Source organism: Solanum dulcamara, chromosome 4 (assembly GCF_947179165.1).
Source record: "Solanum dulcamara chromosome 4, daSolDulc1.2, whole genome shotgun sequence".
NCBI lineage: Eukaryota > Viridiplantae > Streptophyta > Magnoliopsida > Solanales > Solanaceae > Solanum > Solanum dulcamara.
Window position 1 is genome coordinate 39357706 of NC_077240.1, and position 24464 is coordinate 39382169.

The 24464-nt window shown below is 37.1% G+C and overlaps 1 pseudogene; it reads right to left on the bottom strand.

The window, feature by feature from the left end:
- The window catches only part of LOC129887345 (uncharacterized), a 38912-nt pseudogene extending 21361 nt beyond the window's left edge, over nt 1-17551 (bottom strand).
- Nucleotides 17552-24464: the final 6913 nt, after the last annotated feature.

A 24464-nucleotide genomic window follows, 5' to 3' on the forward strand; every position in this document is an offset into this window, starting at 1 on the left:
GGGGTGGCAATTGGGCGGAGTGGGTCAAGTTTGGACGGGTCATAATGGGTTAAGACAACAATTGGGTCAAGACTCGACCCAACCCAACCTAAATTTGTTTGGGCCAAAACGGGTTGGGTCAAAATGGGTTAGGTAACTGGTCTAGACCCAACCCAACTCAATTTTTACTAAGCTTAATTATTTTTTTGTTCTTTTAAACTATTTTAGTACCTAATAAAATTATTTGTTTTCTTTATTATGACTATATATAACATATCAAATTAAAAAAAAAGTTTTTTAAAAATATTTTAACAAAATTTCTCATGAATCAATTCGGGTAACATATCAACCCAATTTTTAATGGGTTGAGCTAATGAATGTGCGGGTCAATAACCAGCCCAAACTTAAAGGGATTGGGTGGGTTGGGTTTGATTTTGCCACCCCTATGTATGGGTATGTTGGCCACCTCCAAGACACGCGAACGTAAAGTAATAACAGTAATCATATAAAGTCAACTAACTGTACTTAATCTTCTATACATTACTCTTTACACCAAATACATAAAGAAGTGATGACATTCCATTTTATTTTAGGTATGAGCTCACTTTGCCTTTAAAAATTCTATCATTTCTTTCCTTCCAAGTGTTCCACCAGAAGCAGGCTGGCACTGTTCTCATTGATATTTTCTGACTCTTGCTACCTCCCCTCCTAATTCAACAGCTTAAAAGGTCAGCAGAATAAGGCCCACACCTGTGTTGTAACTTCAAAAGGTAGTAAAAGGTGATTGTTAGTCTCTACTGCCTCCTTACATAGTGAGCATCTTGAAGCTATGAAGATATCCCTAAACATTTCACCTTAGTTGGTACCATATTCCATATGGTTTTCCAGGGGGCCTATTGACCTACCTGTCAACTCAGACGCCTTTGAACCTTGTTCACTGAGAACACTCCATCTTTGTGGTGTCTCCATATGATGTTATCAGATTCCAGAGTAGTTCCTTGGAAACCACCAGCTAGAGTCAACAATTTTGCTACTCTTTATATTTCCCAATCATTTAACAGCCTTCTGAATGCTAAATTCCAGCCTTGAGGAGACCTATCTCCTCTACTTTGACCTCAGGATTGGTGCAAATGGGAGAATAGCTGGGGAAATAGATCCTGCAAAGCCCCCTATCCACTCCAATTCTTCCAGAAGAAAATCTTGTCTTCCCTGCCAATCATGTAGTTTGAGTTCACCTTCAAAGCTAACCACAAAGATGTGATTTGATGGTCCTCCATACACCCTCCCCAAAAGTATTTGAGACGGTGTTTGTGCACCACTATTCAATTTGGCCATATTTATGTTGGGTCACCTCTCTCCACAGGACCTGCTCTTCTTGATTATACCTCCATAACCATTTTATGAGTATGCTTTTGTTCTGTAGCTTTAAATTTTTCACCCCAAACCCTCATGTCCTCTGCTTTGTTGAACTGACTCCCACTTGACCAAGTTAAAGCCTCTGCCCACTTTATTTCCCTGCCACAGAAAATTCATTCTCAAAAAAGAAGTGTCTAGTCTCTAGTGCCTTGATCACCTTGCTAGGGATAGGAAATAAAGACATCACATATGTAGGCAAAGCATCAACATAGAACTGAGCAAAATAAGTCTTCCCCCCAAAGAGAGTTATTGAGACTTCCGTAAAGCTAAAAAAAATTCTCAGCCTTCTCTATATTGCCATCCCAAGTTTCCAAAGCTTTATGCTTTGAGCCCAAACGCATTCCAACATAGACAGTGGGCAAGTTCTCAACCCTACAGTCCACACTGCTTGCTAACACCTGAATTTGTTGAACCTCTTGAACTTGGAAAAGGCTAATTTCCCTCCAATTGACTTCCAATACAGAACAAGTTTCAAAGACAAGTAAAATCACCCTTAATTCAGTTGCACCCACCTTCTTAGGAATCAAAGGCACAAAGGTGGCATTGAAACTTTTCTCAAACTTCTGTTGAGAATGAAAGTTCAGGAAGGTTTGCACCAAGTCATCCTTAAATACAACCCAAAAAGCCTAAAATAGATCATTGTGTATCCATGTGGACCAGGTGACTTATCAATAGCACACAGTCTGATCCCTTCAAGTATGTCATCCTCCTCAAACTGTCTTGTTAGCCAATCTTGCTCCTCTGTTGTAATACTTGAGACACCTTGAATGTTGAGGCTTGACCTCCACCTGTCTGTTTTTTCCCTGTATAGATTCTGGTAGAATTCCAAATTGAATTCTTTATGGTCAAAGGCTCGGTGGTACCAACTCCGTCAATCTGCAAAGAATCAATTGTACTGAATCTTTTGTGAGTTGTCGCCACCCTATGGAAGTACTTTGTGTTTTTGACCCCACTCTTAATCCATTGGACCCTTGATCTTTGTCTTCAAGCAATCTCTTCATTCCTAGACACTTCTTCATATTCCATAGCCAAATGAGCCTTCTGAAACTGTTCATCTTCCGTTACTGGTCTCTGCTGTTGTATAAGATCCAAACTACCAGTTTGTGGCAATATTTGTGTTTTTGATTCCTTCCACTCTTTGATTTTCCTTTTAGAAGACTCGGCTTGGAAGCTAGCTTGAAGTCTGTTCTTCATGATACATTTAAAGAAGCCCACCACTCATGCACTTAACTCCTGAAAACCCCCACATTCAGCCACCATTTTTGAAACTTTAAGTATGTCTTCTTAAAATTCCATTCCCCACAAGACAACATAATTGGATTATGATCAGTTACCAAATTTGGCAATACCCTTAGGTTGATCTGTTGAAACATTTCATCCCATAGCAACGAGTAAGGGAATCTATCAATCCTGGAAGCACATCTGCTATTTTCACACCCTTTCCAAGTATAGGATCCCCCAAATAAACGAGGATCCACAAGAATAACCCATATTCAAGTGTCTTTTTAGTGTGCTTCAAAATTCTGTGAAAATAGGTTTCAACATGGATCTTTGCATGTTATGACTTGGATTATTCCATGTGTCTCAAGTGTTAGGTAACCTCAACTATAGCAACAGTGATATAGCCTCATATCAGCATCGAATGCTGCTGCGTATTGAAATGAAAAAAAAAACAAAGAGAAGTCCAATACTACTCACCAGAAGTCCAAAAAGGGTAAGACCTTCCTGACGAATAACATGAGACCGCAGAAGATTTGGGTCCTGATTCAAAAGAATCAGAATGTCTGTCCTGCATCCATTAGAAGTTTTTGTAACAAGAACTTCAGAGGGGAACACAAGGTGCATGCACAAAGAACAAGAAAAGAAAAAGAATCTACTTGCTGAAGTTTAATGTTATGGTCCATTACCCCATCAACACAAGCTTTTTGTCAGGGCTCTGCAAAACATCAACTATAATATCGAATATGCCCTCATTAACAAGATCCCTGCAACCATTAACATATTTCCAGTTCTATCACCCACAAACCATAATTCAAGAAAAGTTCACTTGCCAGAGAGTAACAGATCTAAAATTAAAACAATCATCTTCATGCATACAGGACAACCATTTCTAGAATAAAGGAAAAGCCTGTGATGCATACCTGAGTAGCCGAACTTGCTGGACCATCTGCAAGCTCTTACTCAAGGAGCAAAACTCATGTAAAAAGTGTATCTAGTACAATAGGAAAAAGAAAAAGAAGAATCAAATAACCATATGATAATGAGACTACTACTGCTCAGAGGTTTCCTACCCAAACAACAAAAAGGAAGCAAAACAATAGGTACATATCCAAACTTGAAGAAGATACTAACATGTGCTACGTAAAGAGCAGCAAGTACATGATGCCATTATGATGTCCCTTTAAGGACATAATAAGTACAATGTCAAAGCAGTTACAATTTGCTTGTATACAGTATAATGTGAAATTTAATTGATTACAGCCAGCAATAAGGATAAGCTGGCTCAAAGTTACATCCGGAACAGATATTACAATGAGTATAACAAGCTAAAAAAATCAACCATCGCCCTGGTATCATATACATCATCATTAGCCATTTTGCACCAAAAGCGAAGCAACGATATACATCTAGACTTAATATTGACCATATTATCCTAGTGTTTCTTTCTTTCCAAGTTGTCCACCAGACTACAACTGGAATGTAGTCCAACAAAAGCAGTTGAAAATTGTAAGGGGGGAACATAACATAACAGTTGTCTTCTTGCATTTGACATAAAAAATACTAGATGGCATTCTAATCTATATTATTATAAAAGCAAGAATATAAATGTTGATTGATCAAAATATCCACTAAAAGTTGATTACTTATTTGCCCTTTTAAGTTAAAATTTCCTCCATCTAAAAAATTACTAATGGGTATAAATATAATTTTGTACTAGGACTATACAAAACATATTTCTATTAGGACTAAATTTATTGTAGGATACATATTTATCCTATTAATAATAGGAGCTTAACAATAAATCTATTTTAAGTAAATTATTAGTAAATTTCTACATGTTTTATAGTATTGATTGACCAAAATATTCATTAAATATTGAACAACTTTTATATCCTTAATGAATAAATATTTAATAGTTATAACTTTAATTAATTTCAAAGTGCTACATATTTGCATAATAATTAAATAACAATTATTTAAAAAAATAGTAAATGACAAATTTATCTATTGTAGAAAAATAGTAAACGATAATTTTTATCTATTATATAGTCTTTCAATAAAGGGAAAAATGTTCAATCAACAATTCAATGAGATACAACTTCACGTAATTAACCTTTTTTGTTAAATTCAAGATGATTCAAGACATAACTCATGGATCCTGGGTCTGATCAGGGTCGGATCTCAATTTGAGTGTCGGATCTCGAGTCAGAAATCGAGGTAAGATATCGGGTAAGGTGTCAGGGTTGGGTCCGAAGTTAGGTATTAGGGTGGGGTTTTGTGTTGGGAGTCAGAGTCGGGTTTCAGATAGAGAGTCGAGGTTGGATCTCAGGTCAAGTATCATAGTGGGTCCTTAATCGATCGTTGGAATAGAGTGCGGGGATCGAATCCCGATTCAAAAGTCAGATCTCGTGGTCAGGTCTTGATTCAGAAATTGGGTCTCGAATCAAGAGTTAAGAGTCGGATTCTATGTCAAAAATCGAGATCGGGTCTTAGGTCGGGAGGTTGGGTTGGGTGTCGAGGTCAGATCTCAATTCGCAAGTCAGGTCCAGTGTCGGGTCTCGAGTCGAAAGTCGAGCTGGGTCAAGAGTGGAAAGTCGGGTTCGGGTCTCCTATCGGATGTCAGGGTCGAGTAGGGTCAAATCTCGTTTCGTAAGTCGGGTACAGGATTGAATCTCGGGTCGAAAGTTGGGTCTTGATTCGAGATTCGGATCGAATCCTAGGTCGGGAGATGGTATCGAAAGTCAAGTCCTGGATCAGTGTAGGGTATCAAGTGTCGAAGTCGGATGTCGGGATCAAGTTTCGAGTTGGGTCCACGATCAAATGTCGGGATCGGATCTTGGGCTAGAAGTCAGGTCTTGGATCAAGTTCTGGGATGAGTGTTGGATCGGGTCCTGGGTCGGAAGTCAGGATCGAGTCTTGGTTAGAAAGTTGAGTCTAGATTCAAGTGTCGAATGTCGAATGTCGAATGTCGAATGTCGAATGTCGAGGTCGAATGTCGGAATCGAGTCTCGAGTTGGGTGTCGGAATGGGACTCTGAATTAATCATCGAGGTTGTTTTTTGTATGATAATTGACATGGAATAACATGCAAAGCACGTTCATAGACACTAGTTTCTAGATAAGTGGGTATAAATGTGTTCAACTGTGTGGCCACCTCATCTAAGAACATAAACTGCTGAATGGAGCATGCTTTGGTTACTTAATTATGCTTTCAGCCAATTTTTTTGTGCGGGCCTAACACTTTTTCTTGACCAAACATGTGGAAATTCTTTATGATGGTGAGACTTGAACTCAAACATCCGCCTACTCCAATACCATATTGTATTGTGTTACCACCTCATATCAAAGATTAAACCTTTAGAGAAGATATGATTGATTGTATTCACTTAACTATGTCTGCACACACACCCCTCCGCCTGGAGCTGGACATCTAGGGTGTGGACAATAAAACATGAGAGCCCAAGATTAGGTAAAATAGAATAGTAGTGTGTCATCCCCTAATATAGACCTTTGGCCTAACTCAACCCCAAAACCTAGTCCATGAAGTAAGGATTGCCAAAATTCTACAATTAAAAACACATTGAATTCTTGAAAGAAGAAAAGTTTCCAAATAGGTAAATGTTAAGTCCATTGTGTAGGTCACTGATATTCGAATGGAGGAATTATGTTCATCAATAGTTCTCAACTTATCTCACACCAAAAAAAAAAAATCAATGTTGATGCATGAATATCTCAAAGTGATACCTCAAGAAAAAACTGAATGCAACCACCAAAATGGTCTTTAATACAAGAAAGAGATGCACCATATTTTATTTTCTTGTTTTAATGAAAACCATATAGCATCCATTGCATGACCTTAACAGGCTTAAATAGCAGATTTAACTCAAATAAGAAAACATTTCAAAAGGCAACCCTTCGGGGTGGCCCGGTGGTTTGGACTTGGAACTTCCATGTTGGATATCTCAAGTTCAAAATTCCTTGCCAGCAAAAACAAGGGGTTTGCCTTCTGAGACGAGCTCGTTGCACCGCCTACTGCAGGTTACTTCTCTTCTGTGGTTTGCGAGCTATTGCATAGGAGCAAGGGTTTTAACCTGTATGCACCCAAAGGGTAGCGGTTGCGGGTTTCCTTGTCATCCAAAAAAAAGCATTTCAAAAGGCCAAAATCACATTGATGGTTTATTTTACCCCTTAAAAGAAAGAGTCAATTACATTGTCAGCATGTATGTATGTGTGCGAAGACTATTTTACAGTGGATAGTTCATAAATATTTTGTTATTAAAGCATAACCTACCAAGAAAAAAAAAGATCTTGGAAAATGTGAGTTCCACCATTTAATCCAAAACAAAAAAGATCTTGGAAAATGTGAGTTCTACTATCTAGTCCAGAACCAATAGAATCTGTGGGCTTTCAAATTGATCTTACCATGCTATGAGACTATGATTAATTCAGGGAGGAATTAACTAGTTAGGAAGTGCGAGCGGTTAGAGTTGGGGGTTATGCATAGGGGTAGGGGTAGACCGAAAAAGTATTGAGAAGATGTGATTAGACAAGATATGACGCTACTCTATATCACCAAGGACATGACCTTAGATAAAAATGAGTGGAGGTCGCGGATTAGGGTGGAAAGCTAGTTAGGATAGAATGGTGTCTTGACGTGTGTCGGTTTAGGGGGGTCATAGGTCTAGGCGTGTCTTTATAGTTGTGTTGTTATTGTCTTTGATTATCACATTACTTTACTATCGTTATTATTCTTGTCTTGTAAAATTTGCATCGCTTTTTTTGCCATTATACTATATATATTGTTTGTTTTTCTCTTACTTGGACCTGTGATTTTTGAGCTGAGGGTCTTTCAGAAACAGTCTCTCTATCTCTATGAGGTAATGGTAAAGTCTACGTACATCTTACCCTCCCCAGACCCCACTTGTGGGATTTCACTGGGTATGCTGCTGTTGTTGTTGATTTTTGAATTCATTCGATAAACTAATACTTAAGGACTGAAAACAAGGATTCTACTTCTGATTACAAACATGATATTTTAGCAAGTCCAGCAATAACAGATATGACTTCTGTAATAAAGAATACTTCCATACCAGTATGAAAGCACAAACTCTACAGTAAGTATGCTCGAGGGTCCAAAGAAAAAGACTAGTTTAGGTTTTACAACTAAAAAGTAATATTTCACCTATTAGTTCTCTATACACTTATAAGAGAACAGAAATTAAGACTACAATGTTGCCTTCCCTTCTTTTGTTAACTGATAAATCATTTAGTGTCAATGGTGCACAGTTCGAAACTATGTAGATAATGGATTCGTCCCTCTATCCTTCTTCACTTAAATATCACTCCCTCTGTCCCAATATTATGTGACATATTTTGCTTTTCAAGATTGAAACTTCTTAATTTTGTAGACATGAATCTTTAAATTTTTTGATTTTTTTTACATATTTAGGAAGTAAAAATTAAGGCAAGTCAAACATAACTAATATTTAAAAAATTTAAAAGGCATATGAAAAAATTACGGTCAAAAGTAACCCGTTGGACTCTCGAAAGCTAAACATTGTCACAGTAAATGGGACGAAAGGGAGCAGGCTTTTGATTGTGGCAAGATTCGAACCAGTGAATTGAGCATATCCAACACATCACACACTACGCTCTTACCACTAAACCAAAGCCCTGTGAGCTTGGCTTCCTTGTTTTTCAACCTCAACAAACAAAGAACCTTCACTTTCACATATTTCAGTAGAGAAAACAATGTGTAGCCAATATTTCATGCATGAAGAAACAATTAAATATTCACCCCTTCTATTTCGAGCAATAGCTTTTCTAGTGTGTAGAACGAGGGAAAAAATAGATTGACCGCAAAGGGTAACACCTAAGTCCATTCTCACCCACATCACTACACAGAAAGTATAGAATTTAACGAAAGAATGACATACCGACATACAATAGCACATAGTGCTAAATGTCCATGCCCTCTAAAACAGGTAAAAGCAACTATTGGGAACTAACAGGACAATGAAACTAGATGCTCATTCTTATAGAAGAGTTCGTAAAAATGAATAATATCCAAATCTGATAGAATCATGTTTCAAAGGAGATGGAAAAAAAAATGTCTCCACTAAGATTCTTTACCAAATTTTTCTTTGATTCTGCAGAAGTAGTAGGTGACCTCAACTTTGCAAATAATTCCTGAATAAACGTGTTATCATCTTTCAGGCGAGATACAACCTGTATCAAAATCAAAGGGTTAGTGGACTATAAGCAGGAGATTGAGCTTAAATTACTAATATCTTACCATTGCATTGTTCGAACTGATTATGGAATTGAGATTTGCTATTGTTGCCTCATCCAACATTTGAGACAACATGACATCCTAAAATTAGTTACAAAAACAATAAGTTCCATTCTTGTTACATGCCTATGCTTCTAAGAGTACAAGATCATATTATACCTTTAGATAGCCAACTCTATAAGTTTGACATATCTTTGAAAGGACTACCGAATCTTTGATAGGTATAGCCTATCCCAAGCATCCAAAAAAGGGAAAAAGATTATCAGTAAATTCAAAAAAAACATGCATTTAAACACCTCTGTCCATATTCCTCAGATATTCTCAGCTGGAAACACTAAGGGATTGGAAAGCTTCATAAGATACCTCCTTATATACGACGTGCTCCTTCAGAAAACTGCGATGATGGATATGTGGTGCCTCTGGGTCATCTGTAGAGCAAATTTCAGGTCAAGTATTCCAGAAACAATCTCAAGAAGCAGCCGGATAAAAACTTGAAAATTACTTAAGGGACATGGCAACAATCCCTATTTTACAAATTACATGCATATCAAGGATCCTACTCGCGTGAAACTTGAATTTTTTCACCAAATAACAATGAAAACCCGAGGTCTCTAATACCAACACAATTAAGAATTCACACATTCAAAAGAAGAAGAAGAAAATGGTAGCGAAGATGAGGATGCTTAAGTAGATGTGTGAGCACACTAGGAGAGATAAGGTTAGGAACGAAGATATATGAAGCAAGGTGGGAGGGGCCTATGTGGTGGACAAAATGCGGAAAGCAAGGCTAAGATGATTCGTACATGCAAAGAGGAGCACAGATGCCCTATTGAGGAGGTGCGAGAAGCAGACAGTGATAGGTTTAAGGAAAGGTAGAGGTAGAAACTGGAAGAGTTGCAAAGAGGTGATTAGACATGACATGGAATATTTTTAGTTCGCCAAGGACATGACCCTAGATAGGAAAATATGAAGGTCGAGAATTAGCATAAAGGGTTAGTAGGTAGTCGAGCAATTTGTCTTTTTCCTGCTGGAGAGCATGGTTCTAGCTTAGAGCACCTTGTCTACTCCCTCTTCTACTTATCAATATCATTATTATTATTTTATTATTATCTTATTCTTCGACTGCATTACTATTGTTGTTGTTTTTACTTAGGTTATCTTTACTATTTTTGTTTGTACTTTTCTTTTCTACAATATTTCCTCCATAGCTTTTACTCTTGTATTTGTCAAACCTATTTTTGAAAACATTTTTGTTGAATTGAGGGTCTACTGAAAACAACTTTTCAACCTCACACAAGGTAAGAGTAAGGTACTCGTAAATCCTATTCTCCCCAGATTCCACTTGTAGGGTCACACTGAGTATGTTGTAATCTTATGTTGTTGTTGTTGGATATTCTAAAGCATCACGCAGAACAGACAAGGAAACAACCTATCAATTGTGTATGGAGCACCAATAAACTTGATCGCTCATTTTTTTAGAATGAAACTTGATAATTCATTTACTCTGGTAGATAATGTCATCAAAGATCATCACTTTGTTTCACAAATTTCAACATTCCATGACTGCAACTTACAGCGAATGAAGCCACTTCACAGCAAAATGCATGTAATTTGTGACTCAACTCCCAAAAAGCAAATGCAATGCTTTTATCCTATTCTGAGTATTATATACATTTATCCGCTTCAATAAAGACAACATGAAGTTATACAGGGCAAGGTGGTGTGGCCTCCATGGAGAACAAGATGAGAAAACCGAGGTTGAGATGATTCGGGTATGTGAAAAGGTGTGTGGATGCACTAGTAACGAGTTGTGCGAGGTTGGTTGTAGGCTTGTAGCAAGAATTTAGCGAGGCAGAGTAGGCCAAATAAGAACTGGGGGGAGGTGATTAGACAAGATATGGCACAACTTACGTTTACCGAGGGCATTACAGTAGATAGGAAGATATGGAAGTTGAGGATTAAGTTAGAAAGTAAATAGCCGAGTATTGTTGCACCTTAGGAGGGAGAAGGAGGAGCTAGCCTCCTCTTTACTTCTAAGTAATAGTAGAGTATTATTTAGTAGTCGCGTATTCTCTTGTTCGATGTATATTATTATGAGTTGCTTCCTTGCTTTGTGTCTAGCTCTTTTGCTGCCACATTTGTCTAGCGAACCTGCTTCAAAAACTTATCTTTTGAGGCAAAGGTCTATCAAAAACTGCCTCTTTACCCCACAAAAGTAGGTAAGGTCTGTACTTCTTACCCTCTCTATACCCCATTTGTGGGATTAGAATGGGTATGTTTTTGTTGTTGTAATCAAGACAACATGAGTTACACCATAAGAGTTGGAACCCAATCTCAACAAGATTTAATCCGAAGTGAAACCAAAACATAGAGTTTCCACGGGGAAATCTAAGCTGCCCCACATTTTTTTGATAAGGTCTAAATTGCCACATTCTAGCTACAACAATCCTTAAAGAGAAAGGAGAACTCTATCAAGATCTAATAGATCATTTCAACTGGAAACAGAAAGTAATAGATGATAAACTTACATTCAAGGCATCCAACAATATCCAAAATCAACTCATCACTAAATATTTTTTCAAAGATCTGGGAACTATTGAGCAAAACTGCAAGAAACCATAAGATCATAAAACTACTGAAATTAAGTATTAAACATATATTGATAAAAAGCAGGCAATACTAACTAATTCCTCTAACTATTTCGAAAATGATGTGAAGACTGTCGACATTCTCAAGGTCTTCACAGATCCTGAATAAATCCATCAGCTTTCCGAAAAATTCTTGCTGCACAGACAATAAATATCAACTCAGATGATTCAATTGTAGAAACTGAAAACAAGAAAAAAGAAAAATGGAAGAAACAAGTAGCTTTTACTATGGAGAAATACTATGCAACTGACTTCTCTTTGATTCCGTGTTCCTTTTTTCTTTTTTGGAAAGGGAGGGTGTTTGCCTTGCATATAGTGAAATAACTTCTTGGGTGCAGGTAAAACAAACTTGTGTTTTCCTTGAAGATTTTTCCACAATAAAAAGAACTAACATATCCTAAGCATCATTATTGTCAAAGGCACACTTAAACCCAAAGCAAAGCTCAAGACATGTTGAGCGGCGAACGCATTCAATGGCGTCATCAAGGCTCTAAGACAAGCTTTTCCTTGTGAATGAGCATTTCCGCAAGAGGGGACACTAGACAATTGATATTTCACTTAATCGTAAAGAAAATCAACTTCTTTGTCCATATATTTGTTATTCATGCTTATAGTTATTAGTTTTGGACTAAAAATATATGTGCATTTTTTCTCCATTTGCACCTTTTTGCATTAAAGCCCACCCTTTATTTGTGCTTAAAGCTTCAATGGACCTTAAAAGTGTTTTTGGCTCCTCTTTTGAAAGCACTGCTAAACATTTGAATCTACAAAATCTGAAAACAGTTCGGATTCTAGAATGTTGAAATGATAGTCACAAATATCTTTAAAAATCGAGGAAGTAAAATCCAGATTAATTCCTCGAATGAATTTCTTTTTATACCCGAGAAATCTCTAAAATCCAGTGGCGCACAGTTCGAAACTCGAGTGTATAATGGGCCCACCCTCTACCCTTATCCACTTGAATATCATGCTTTTGGCTGCAACAGGGTCTGAAACAGTGACATGCACCTAACCCACAAAACACACGTTACACTCTACCACTAGACCAAAGCCCTAGGCCTTGTCAAATGAAAATTTTGTGTAGTGGAAACAGCTGATGATTGCATGAGCCCTTTTTCAAGCTGTGCCTAAAGGTGGGATTACATGAATACAGGATAGACGGAGAGTACTGAATAGCTTTTCTTACCCAGAATTTTACCACCACACAGCATGACCAATTTAAATAGACTCTAAGAATCAACTAGCAGCCATATTTTAATATCCCAACTTCTCAAATGAGACAATTCTATTATGACCCATCATCATAAGAAAGTACTTTGCACAAAGTCAAACATGATATGATAAATAATTGATTCTAACAAAAAGAAGATGCATTTCACATGTCTTCTGATAGACGTGAAACTGCTGTTATACCAGAGCCAACACTCTTAAGAGCATTTTGGAAGCGAGTCTTAGCTCTTGTTCATAGTTAGTATAGTGAATTATAATGAATGGCAATTGCAGGTAATGGAAACCTTCACCCTTAATGAAGATTCAGTGATCCAGCAACAAATTAGCATGCACACAACTGACAACTGACCGATTGACAAAGCTTACATCATGCAATATTAGCTCCGTCACATGCAACTGATCAGCAACACCACTCTCTACAATTATCTGCAAAGAAACAATTGAACAGCACACTCTCAGAGATCAGGGATATGATTTGAAATATATATTCAGGGGTATCTTTCACAACAAAAGCAAACACTGTTGGCACTCAGAAAATATTAGAGGAAATCAGAACTTCTATGAGATGAAAGATGCACAAAGCAGGAAAATGGCAAAACCTTTAGTATCAAGGGAAGCGTAGATAGCTCTACAAGAGGCAGTTCTCTCATATCACTGTTGGCACTATGAAATGTCTCATCTGGAAATAACATCAAAAAGAAAAAGAACAGTAAACATATGTATTGAACCATTTCAAAAAAACTATTTAGAAGATACTAACTTGAAAGCACAAGAAATCCCAAGCAGCAGTAGTCCAGGAATGGAACCTTATTTACAAGTATTGAATAAGGTTTCCAGGAATGAAAAGATGGGCCAGTTAGCAATACTTTCTATTCTTTTCTTCTTCTTTTTTTAAGAATTTACTTTCTATTCTTTTCTGTTCCTTACTTCCCCGGAAAGATCCAGATTCTACTATGCAATTTTCTGGTTTCTTTATGTAAGGATGTCTAGGTGAACAAAGGGCACAGGGGTAAGAATTTGTCCATGTGTTCAATAACAACAATTATGCCTCAGTCCCGAACAAATTGGGTTGGCTAAATGAATCTTCACTGATCATGTTTCTCCATTTAAAATCATCTCTGAAAACTGCCTGTCCATGTGTTCTAAGGGGTCGTTTGGTTATGGGATAAGCCCAACGCTAACACATGAATACTTAGGTTATTCATGTATTAATTTTATACCATGTTTGGTTTGCAAATACGATAAAAGTTATTCATGTACTACTTTTATACAATGTTTGGTTGGTAGGTTTTCAAATGTTGTATAAAAGTTATTCATGTATTGATTTTATACGGTGTTTGGTTGCGTTTTTTTCTAATCCTACATAATTAATACTTACATAACTTATGATGGAATCTTATGTATAATTTATGCGGGATCGAACATACTTGATACAGTCATGTTCCATAGTATCCCATTCTTTATGGAGAAGATCATTTGGCCTTTCAGTTGTTCGAAATCCTACATAATTAATACTTACATAACTTATGATGGAATTTATGTATAATTTATGCGGGATAGAAGGAGGAATAAGTTATGTTGGTATTAGTTATACATGTATAAAAAATGGTAAATTAATACATGTAAAAAAAACACTACCAATTTTTTTCTAAAGTAATCTTCCCTCCAGTTTTCTTAATAGGGGATTATAGCTTCTTCTAGTAATCTTTCCTCCATGATTAAATTTTTAATAGTGAATTTACTTGAGCCTACTCAAGGAAACTGTAATTATAAGTACTGATTTAGATATCATTGTTGTTATCCCTTGCACAGCCTGATCCAATAGCTCTCCTATTTATGCATATTTTAACTCTGAGATATGAATCTGTGCACTATGAATATCTTCTTTACAAATTAAAATCATGCAACTAATAATTCGATTAGATATAGGGTGTGTTTGGTACAAATGAAAATGTTTCTTAGAAAAACAAATGGGTTTTCTTACTTATTTTTTAGTGTTTGGAATATAAGAAAAAATATTATTCTTAAAGTGTACGAATAATATGGAGGTAGGGTGTGAAGTGGTGGGGTTAGGGGCTGCGGGAGTGGGTGAAGATGAAGTGTATTATTATTTACTTCATTGTTTTTAGCTATTGGTATTTATTTAATTTCAATGTGTTATTTAGATAATTGTTTATGTTAATGGGTATAATAATTAATATATATTAGCTCACTAAACATTTTGGAATTAAGAAATAAGAATTAGCTCACTAATTTCTTTTAAACTCCATATAACTAAACCCTGCATAACTAATACCTACATAATTAAACCCTACATAAATAATACTTGCATAACTAAACCCTACATAACTAATACATGCATAACTCTAACATGCATAACTCTAACCAGTAACCAAACGGCCCCTAACAGTTTAAATTTATAAGGATACTCACTTTCCCAGAGGCATAACACAACCAAAAAGAAGTCTAATAGTCTAATAATACTATCCACATATTCCAGTTCACATGACAAATCAGTGTTTTCATTTGGTTATCTCGGCCTCAGACGGAAGTTTGCCTAATGCCCAACTACGCCAGAGTATTAACTTGAATTGCCCAATCTTTAGCATAAGGTATCAGGTAAACTTGCTGTGGTGCCTAGCACCATTGATTTATTCAAGACAAGAACAACAGCAACTGAAACTATTTTTCAGACAACCCTTGGTAATATTTATTTTTTAATTAAGCAGCCAACCCTTGGTAATATGAAATTCCAAATTTAGTGTTTGATTTTGAGTTGTGAACTGAAGCCTTGGTGACTTGATGCTACAACTCCAGAAAACAATCTTGTTCCAATTCTAAACCAGAAACATATTGTGAAAGTCTGGTGTAGCTAGTTCATTTGTTCAACTGAAAAGTATGAATAAACATCTATGCATGACAAACACAGGTATGGCTGTCCCCAGGTAAGTATAATCTATTACTAATGGCCAAAATAACTAAGCATCAAAATGAAAAGATGTTCTGTTATACAAATGGATACGAAATCTTTTTAATATTAGTAGGATGTAGAGACTTACAATTAAGGCTACTGAATTGCATATTTCTCTGCACACTACAGATGCTGTCCCTACAGAGAGAGAGAAGAAAAAACAGATGTTATTTTAGATGATCATTTGTATCACCTCCTGAAAATACGGAAAATAAACCTCAAGAAAATAGATTACAACCAAGAAAAAGTGGGTGAGACGATAGAAAATTATTTCAAGACTTGCCATATGTATGAGCAACCAGTGGTCTCCTGAAAACTAAGAGCTAGTTCAGTTGAATACTCCGGATCCCTCCAAGAAATAATTGTATCTGAGGAAAAGAAAATACTTCCCATTAAGAAGCTGCATAACTAGACAAAAAAAAAATCATGAAAAGGAATAATGACAACTAACTACACTTGAGAATACCTTCTTGCTTACGGTAGATATCGTCTGCACTGATGCGGTGCAGAAGCAATGTTTCATGCTCGTCTTCATCAGTTACAAGCAAACCTGGTTCTTCCGATCTCTGCATCATAGAGTCCAAGTTCCAAATATGGGGGTATTCATATATAAGATTTTTGCCAAGAGAAAGCAAAAGGTACCAAGTTCTGGCAAGTCTTTTTTTAATTGTTACCTCTAGATAATCTACAGTTACATGCCCTGTTCCCTGGTCATCCCACTTCCCATCATCATTCAGACGATAGACCTTTACACGCTGCAACAAGAATGATACGAAGTGTAAATTACAAAATAAGCTTATCCCACAAAGGAAGATAGAAACTATTTACATAAAACTTGGTACAGACAACTAAAGAAAATTCTTTATAATTCAATTAATCAACTACACTTCAAATCCCAAACTAGTTGCAGCCTGCTGTATGAATCTTCTTGAACCAATCCATTCAAACACTAATTGATTAATCGAGTTATAAATAATTTCGAGGAAAACAGATGCTTTGACATCTCTCATAGACGATCAGAAATATTTTTTTTGAAAAGACAATAATATTGTTTTAAATGCTCAGATGAAAAGCAGACAAACTCAGTGCACACTACAATTTATTTGCACATTTGTTTAGCAGAAAGCCAAATACAGTTACAAACAGTCTTCTGGGAAGCAAAAAGTGCAAGGGAAAGACAAGGCCCAAAGACTTTAAGTGAGAATCAAATAACAAACTTAATAAAATGAAGTGCCCAACTAAAAGAAAACACAAGATAACTGGCATACATGTGAACATCCTCATCTCCGTAGACCAACACTCTACTCCATACAATAAAGTTGGTCTAACCACCAGTCTAAATGACTTACCTTTAAGCCTTGCTGACACATTCTTATCCCAGAGTACCTCCGAGACGAGTCTCCATTTAACCCACTCCGATCCGATACGATGTGCAAAAACCACCGAAAAAAGGATACTAAAACCCCATAGGGATCTTCCAGTGATTACCTTGAGGCAGGAATAAGATTGCCTCTCTTTTATAAACTGTAAGAAAGCTTTAAAAGAGAGAGAAGCTCAGATGAGATTTTGGGTGGCTGGAAAAAACCTCTAGGTCAAATCAGAGAAAAGGAAGGTTAGAGAAGGTTTTGAGTTGTCCGAAATAAAATCCGATTAATATTGGAGGAGAGAGAAGGTCGAAAAAGGATTCAAGCAGGTTGGAGAAGGTGCAGGGTCATACCAAAACAATGAAAGAGATGGGTGATCAAAGAGAGGTTAGAGGAGAGAGAAAGCCAAAAAGGGGGTTTTGGAGCTTACCTCGAGATTTGGGCCTAGGAGCATAGTGGATGCATTTCAATTGCAATGTACAGCTTTCAATGTGGTGACAACCTTCAAAACATCTCTTATTTCTTTCTTTCCATGTAGTTTCAAGCTATACACAAAAAAAAAGAGGAATAGCTTTCCAGATACTTCTGGACATACAATTTTTCCACTCTCTAAATCATTTCTCAACTTTTTAGTACTTGCCCATTGGATGCTAAAATTAACCATGAACATGATCCATAATTGCCGAGTAAACTCACATTGCACACAGATATGATCCATGGAAGACCCAACCCTTTTTCTTCAAAATTTCTTGTGTCAGACATGCTCAAGAAACATTAGCCAATCAAAACTAGTAACTTTTTTGGGATTGAAATCTTTCATATCATCTTCCAAGGTCATTTTTGTATTTGTATTGATTAATCAGCATTGATTATTTTATACCATGAACTGACATTAGAAAAACACTTTTTATTAGCTTTCGAAAATAAGTCATCTTCTTTTTCTGGCATTTAACTCTACTGATTGCATCTTCTAAAGAAATACATCGCCTTCTTGCAATTTTTGTTAAAGAGGTTCCTTCTGAATTGAAAGGTCTCATCCTATATCAGAAAACATGTTTGCTAAACAAACTATAAAATTGTAAGACAATCTGTATAGGTTAGAAAATGGATCTTTGAGCAACCCAGAACACCCTCAATTACCTTTTCAAAATCTAATCTTAGTCTCATTGTCACCATCAATCCAACATACCTATTGAATTCTTCCCAAAAGTTACAAATCTACCTCCAAACAGCTACTTCATATGGCGTTTTAACTGTCTTAGGTGCAGGAACCCTCGATTCATATTTAACCTCTACCATAACTCCCCCGTAGGCTTTTTCCCCATCGTGTAACCTCCATATCCATTTGCATAACAAAACTTTGATTGTGAGTTCTAAGATTTCTAACTCCCAGCCCCCCGTCCTTCGTCAGCTTACTAAATGACACTTCCTCTTCTCTGCATAATCTTTCCATAGGTATAACCTTCTAATTTTATTAATTTTCTTCTCCAAACTAGTTAACATAGAAATCAAAGACATTAGATGGGTTAGGTGTTGGGATGTCATCAAGAACACTATTGATTAATGTTAATTTGCCCCCAAATGACAAGTATTATTGCTTTTAAGGAGCCATTTTTTTCGTATTCGTGATTACTTCATTCAACATATATATTTATCTTTAAATCTTACACCTAAAGGCAGTCCCATATATGTGGAAGGGAACTTTTTGATCATGCAACCCATGATAAGTATTAATGCTTCCAAACATATGACTGTCATTGATGGTTTAGTTCACCAAATCAATTTCAAGGGCCAATTGTTGATCAAATTATTCCGAACATAGAAGTGAGTATAACCTGTCTTCACTAAATAAATCCCTTCACTTGAGTTCTCCCATTTCAGTTTGCTCACTAATTGTGCATCCATTGTGCAATCCTCTGACTTCAATTCAATAAATGATGTCTACTTCGTAAATGTTAAGGCAAAATATATCACTAAAAGGAAAGGTGATAGGATATCCTAGCCACTTCACTCTAGTTAAGAAATAAAGTAGAAACTCCACTCACGATCAATTAAAAAGAAAGTTGAACTAGAGTCAAACTCCATAGGGTCTTCTTTCTCAGCTAATTCTGCATAGCATATTCCCTTGGATATGGTTTCGTTGGATAGTAGATAGGGATAATGGTAAGGAGATTCAACATTTCTTCAAGCTCCTAGTCATTGACACTCCTTCTGAAAAGAGAGTTCCAGTTGTCACCTTACACTGTGAGATGGTAGATTCAGTATCATTGCTAAAGCCTAAAGAGACTAGGGTATTCATTTATTAAAACATAGCTTCCAGGCCATTTATCCCTCCAGAATTTGATATGGAGGTCATTACCCACTCTAAAAGGAATGTTATGAGATAATATTTCCATAGACAGCTAATGTTCATCCAAGGACCAACACCATGAGAGGCTCTTGATACTTAAGTGCACCAATTATTTAGGAAACCATGCTTAGCTCGGACTAACTTTCCCCACTAGTTTAAACTTTCTCAGTGTCTTGACCATACCTCTATAAGAATTTCATTAACACGCACTTGTTGTGGGCAGCAAGTTCTAATTCCTAAACCTCTTGAGATTTAGTCTCTCACTTTGGCCCATTTGGCAAGGTGGAACTTTGGTGCAATGATGTTACCTTACCAAAAGAAGTCCTTCCTTAGTTTGGCAAGTTGTTTGAGAACTTTACAGGGTATAAAGAAGTGTGTCTAAGTGGGATTGGCTATCAAGGACATTTTTATTGAGTCAGGATGCATAAAAAGATATTGACTTTGCCTGATAGCTAGCCTTTTCTCAAAGTTTTCCATAACCCATTCCAAACTTCAATTGACTAAAGTTTTCACATAAGGGCAACCCCAATTAAGTAGTTGGTAGTGACTAGTGAGAAATATCTTCCAACTCCATCGGGTTAAGGATGCATTAGCTGGGTATACCATATTTTTGACGTGTTGATATGGAGACCAAATAAAGCCTCAAAGATTAATAGGGTGAGGTTCAAGTATTGCACTTGGAATGTAATGTTTTCGCACCATAGAAAATTAATATATCATTTGAATAAAGCAGACGTGGGATGGAGATTGAATTTTATGGTCCTCTTCCTATATCAAAATCTTCAGATTTTGCCATTGATTTGTCTTGTCGATCATTTTATAAGTCCTTCCCTAGCAATTATCAAAGATGAAGAGGAAGGTTTGAAAAATGATCACCCTACTATAAGTCTCTTGAGGAGAGAAAAATCCTACTAAAGACATGTTAATCAAAATTGAAAATTTGACTATGGAGATACTATATATGATCCACCTATTCTTGTATCCCATCTTTCTTAGCATGGATATAAAATATGACCAACTTGGTTGGTCAAAAGTTTTTTGAATGTCCAACTTGCAAAAATGCCTACTTCACCACTTTTAAGTCTCCTGTTTAGAACTATATTGGCAGGGGGGATGCATTAGTAAATTGTATATTTTGAAAAAAAATAATCTAATAGTTGGAAACAAGCTTGTCAATACTTTTTAGAGTCTTTTTTATAGAAGCTTTGTTGCAATCTAATACACTTTGCTAATGAGGCTAATTGGTTAATAATCACTAACCTCAATAACTCCTTTATTTTCTTAGGGACCAATGCTATAAAAGAAACATAACAAAATCTGACCAAATGGAAATTTTGGTGAAAACAAGATAGGGCACCCATAATGTCACGACCCAACCCCGTAGGCCGCGACTAGGGTCCGACTTGGACCCCCTTATGTGTATCTATCAGCTACCCTTAAGTTGAATCGTGTGTGATGTGATATCATATACAAACCCCAATGGGTCAAAAACTTTTTTTCATAAACCTATAGCCTCATTCACCTGTATCATAACAAGAAAGGGCATGCGAGCCGATGAGGCTGCCACACCATGAAAACATTTACAATACGTCGAATGAGCGCAACTGAAAAAACTTACAAATAACCCACATACATATATCTACAAACCTCTAAGAATAATAACTGCATCATATGGCGGGACAGGCCCCGCCGTACCCCTGAATAAATAAATATATATATTAAATGACCAGTATAAAAAATTAGGCTCTAAGACAGTGAAGCACTTCCGACATAGCTGAGAGGAACTCCTAAGCTGACCGATCTCCAAAATGAACATCTGTACCTGCAGGCATAAAATACAGCCCCTCGGAGAACGGAGGGTCAGTACGACATATGTACTGAGTATATAAAGCATAACATATCATAACTGAAACAACAACTGAAATAGGGATACAAAAAATATGTATAACAGTTGACAGATTACTGTACCTGCAGCTTAGGACATGTAGTCATATACCTTATCATACCCTGTACCCGGCCCTCTAGTGAACTCGGTATCATAATCGTTTCATCATAATTATGCCCGGCCCTTCATGGGACACGGTGAATGATCATTGCATCATATATCATGCCCGACCCTTTATGGGATGCGGTAAATAATCATTTCATTATATATCATGCCCGACCCTTCATGGGATGCGGTGAATTTATTATGCCCGACCCTTCATAGGATGCGGTGAATTTATCATGCCCGACCCTTCATGGGACGCGGTGAATAATCATTTCATCATATATCATGCCCGACCCTTCATGGGATACGGTGAATTTATCATTCCCGGCCCTTCATGGGACGCAGTGAATTTATCAAGCCTGGCCCTTTATGGGATGCGGTGAATTTATCATGCCCGGCCCTTTATGGGACGCGGTGAGTGACGTATTAACAGCCTGCATGAGTAAAGTAATGAGGAACCATATGCAATTAGTTCATCCTTTGAGATTCGGTATAACAATAGTCATGGATTATCATTTGAGGATCAAAACTATCATCATCTCACGTATCCTCTAATTTCCATTAGGGGCCACATCGACGGAGTCTCAAGATTCCTAGGCTTCTATTAAGGTAATATCAAACGGCTTATGCAATCAGAGACACTTGTCATTATAGAGTTGTTAGGCATGAGAGCTCATACATTCAGTTAGTATTCATCATATAGGGACTCGAGGGTAGTAGTTCAACTACTTTAAGAACTTCGATATTAAGAAATAAATAGGAGTTATAGTTCATGCTTCCCATGCATCCGGTTACTATTTCCTGTATAGAAAGCTTGAGGGTGATAGCTCAGCTACCTTAAGAGCCTTAGCATTTAGAAGTGAACACGAGTCAATAGGCTCTACATATATTACCTTTTATCTTATAGAAGCCTTAAAAAGGCAATAGCTCAACTATTACAAGAGTTCTACCATTTCGAAGTGGATAAGAATTATGGACCATACTCAGAGCTTTACGAATGAAACTATCCCCAAGTTCCATATACAAACCATTCATAACTTATATCTAAGACATGCCAAAATAAAGAAGAATAGCTTTACCTACTTATGCCAAAAGAAAGCTTCACATACCTGTTATGGGTTAGTCTTTGTCCCGGTCGCCTTGTCGTCCCGTGAACCTAGGTAACATGAAATTAATACGAACATCAACCTCTTAATACCTTTCAGCTTCTTACATTACTTAAGTGTATTCATAAATCCCATTCACTCGCTCGCTTTCTCGATTAGTTCCTTAACTAGTTAAGGCGTTAAAGAAAATCGGACAGCACCTCCCCTATAATGTGCCCTATCCGAATTCCCAATCACATCCCTAATATCTAGAGTCAACCAACAACATAACCAGCAGCTCGTATATATAGAAAACTTTGCAACATTATACATTACAACCTCCGAACGACTCGCTCAAAATTACGATATCCAAAATAGGGTTTCTAGTTTCTATTTTACGAAACCTTTAATCGTACGAAGCATGGAATTGTGTGGATGCAACCCACAACTTCCACACCTATTTTAGAATACATTTAGACCCTGCAACACACACCACCCAACCAGTAGCAGCCTCCAAACACACCACGCCTCACTTCGACTACAATTTAACTACGACGACTTCAATTTAGACTGTTTCTTTTGCTGAGCATCCCCACGATTTTTCCATACTTCCAGCAGTATAAAAGATACATAATACACTCCATAACAACCCCATAAAGTCCAAATTTAAAGGAGAAACCTTACCTTACCCGAAATTGGCCAAACTAGCCAAAATCGCGCCTCGGAACCCTTCTTAGCGTGCTGAAACTGTGTGGACTGGTTGCTGTCCATTTTGGCTGCACCAAGCCATTATTTTATACTTCTAATACCTCCATATCATCATGGTATATGCTAGATAATTAATTTATGGAACGAAATCAGGACTTACCTCTTTTTTTTCCTCCTAGTCGTTGCTAGTTTCTCTCTAAACTAGGGTTTTGTTCTTGAGTTTTTGCTGAAGTTTAATGGATCAGAACTGAAGTATAAGACACATATACATGTATATATGTGGTCCTAAAAGGTGACACGTGTCATCCCCATATGGTGACACATGTCCAGCCCCTATTGGGCCACAGATCCATGCCTTACCCCTAGGCTGCCATGTGTCCTTGTGGGCCCCACCTCCCAAGTAGGTGGGTCACCTACTTGAACCTAAGTAGGTGGGTCACCTACTTGCTTGAGGTGCTTCCACGTGTCGCTCCTCCATTGCTTCTACGTGTCATCTTTTCCCCTTCCTCGTGGGTTCATAATCTCGTCTTATTTTAGATGCCTATGTAATCCATGCTACGTAAGTTTAGTATGTACTCAAGTATCTCAAGTATGTAAGACCTCTAAGTTGGTAGCTTACGTGGGTAAATTGCATCCTACGACTCATCATTTGGCCTCCAATTCCTTCCGGATTCATATGACTCTATTTTCAACCTTTTCTACTATGGGGTAACATATTCTCCTTTCCTTAGAGTCATTTGATAGTGTCGTAGCTTATTCAGCTCACATGATAATGTCTAAAGAACTTAAGAGACATTCCGAGCTCGAGAGTGTGGGGTGTAACATCCTTCCCCCCTTTAGAACATTTGTCCCTGAATGTTGAATAAAACTTCCCTTAAGACTTTATACAAACTGTAGGGAGATTCCTTTCTATTGTAATCACATATATTTTCATCTAAGTAATTAATATATGAGTTCCAGGAGTGGGGGTTTACCCGTAGACATTTGGAAATAGGTACGGATACCTGTGTTTCATATCCTCTTCAGCTTCCCAAGTTATTTCTTCATGATTCTTATTCCGCCACGACACCTTGACAAAAGCTACGTCCTTAGTTCGCACCCCTTTTAATCTGCCGATCTAGGATGACAATAAGTTGCCCCTCGTAGGATAACTCCCTGTTACATAGACCTCCTCCCCGGGAAATATTCTAGGAGGGTCGTTTATATACTTG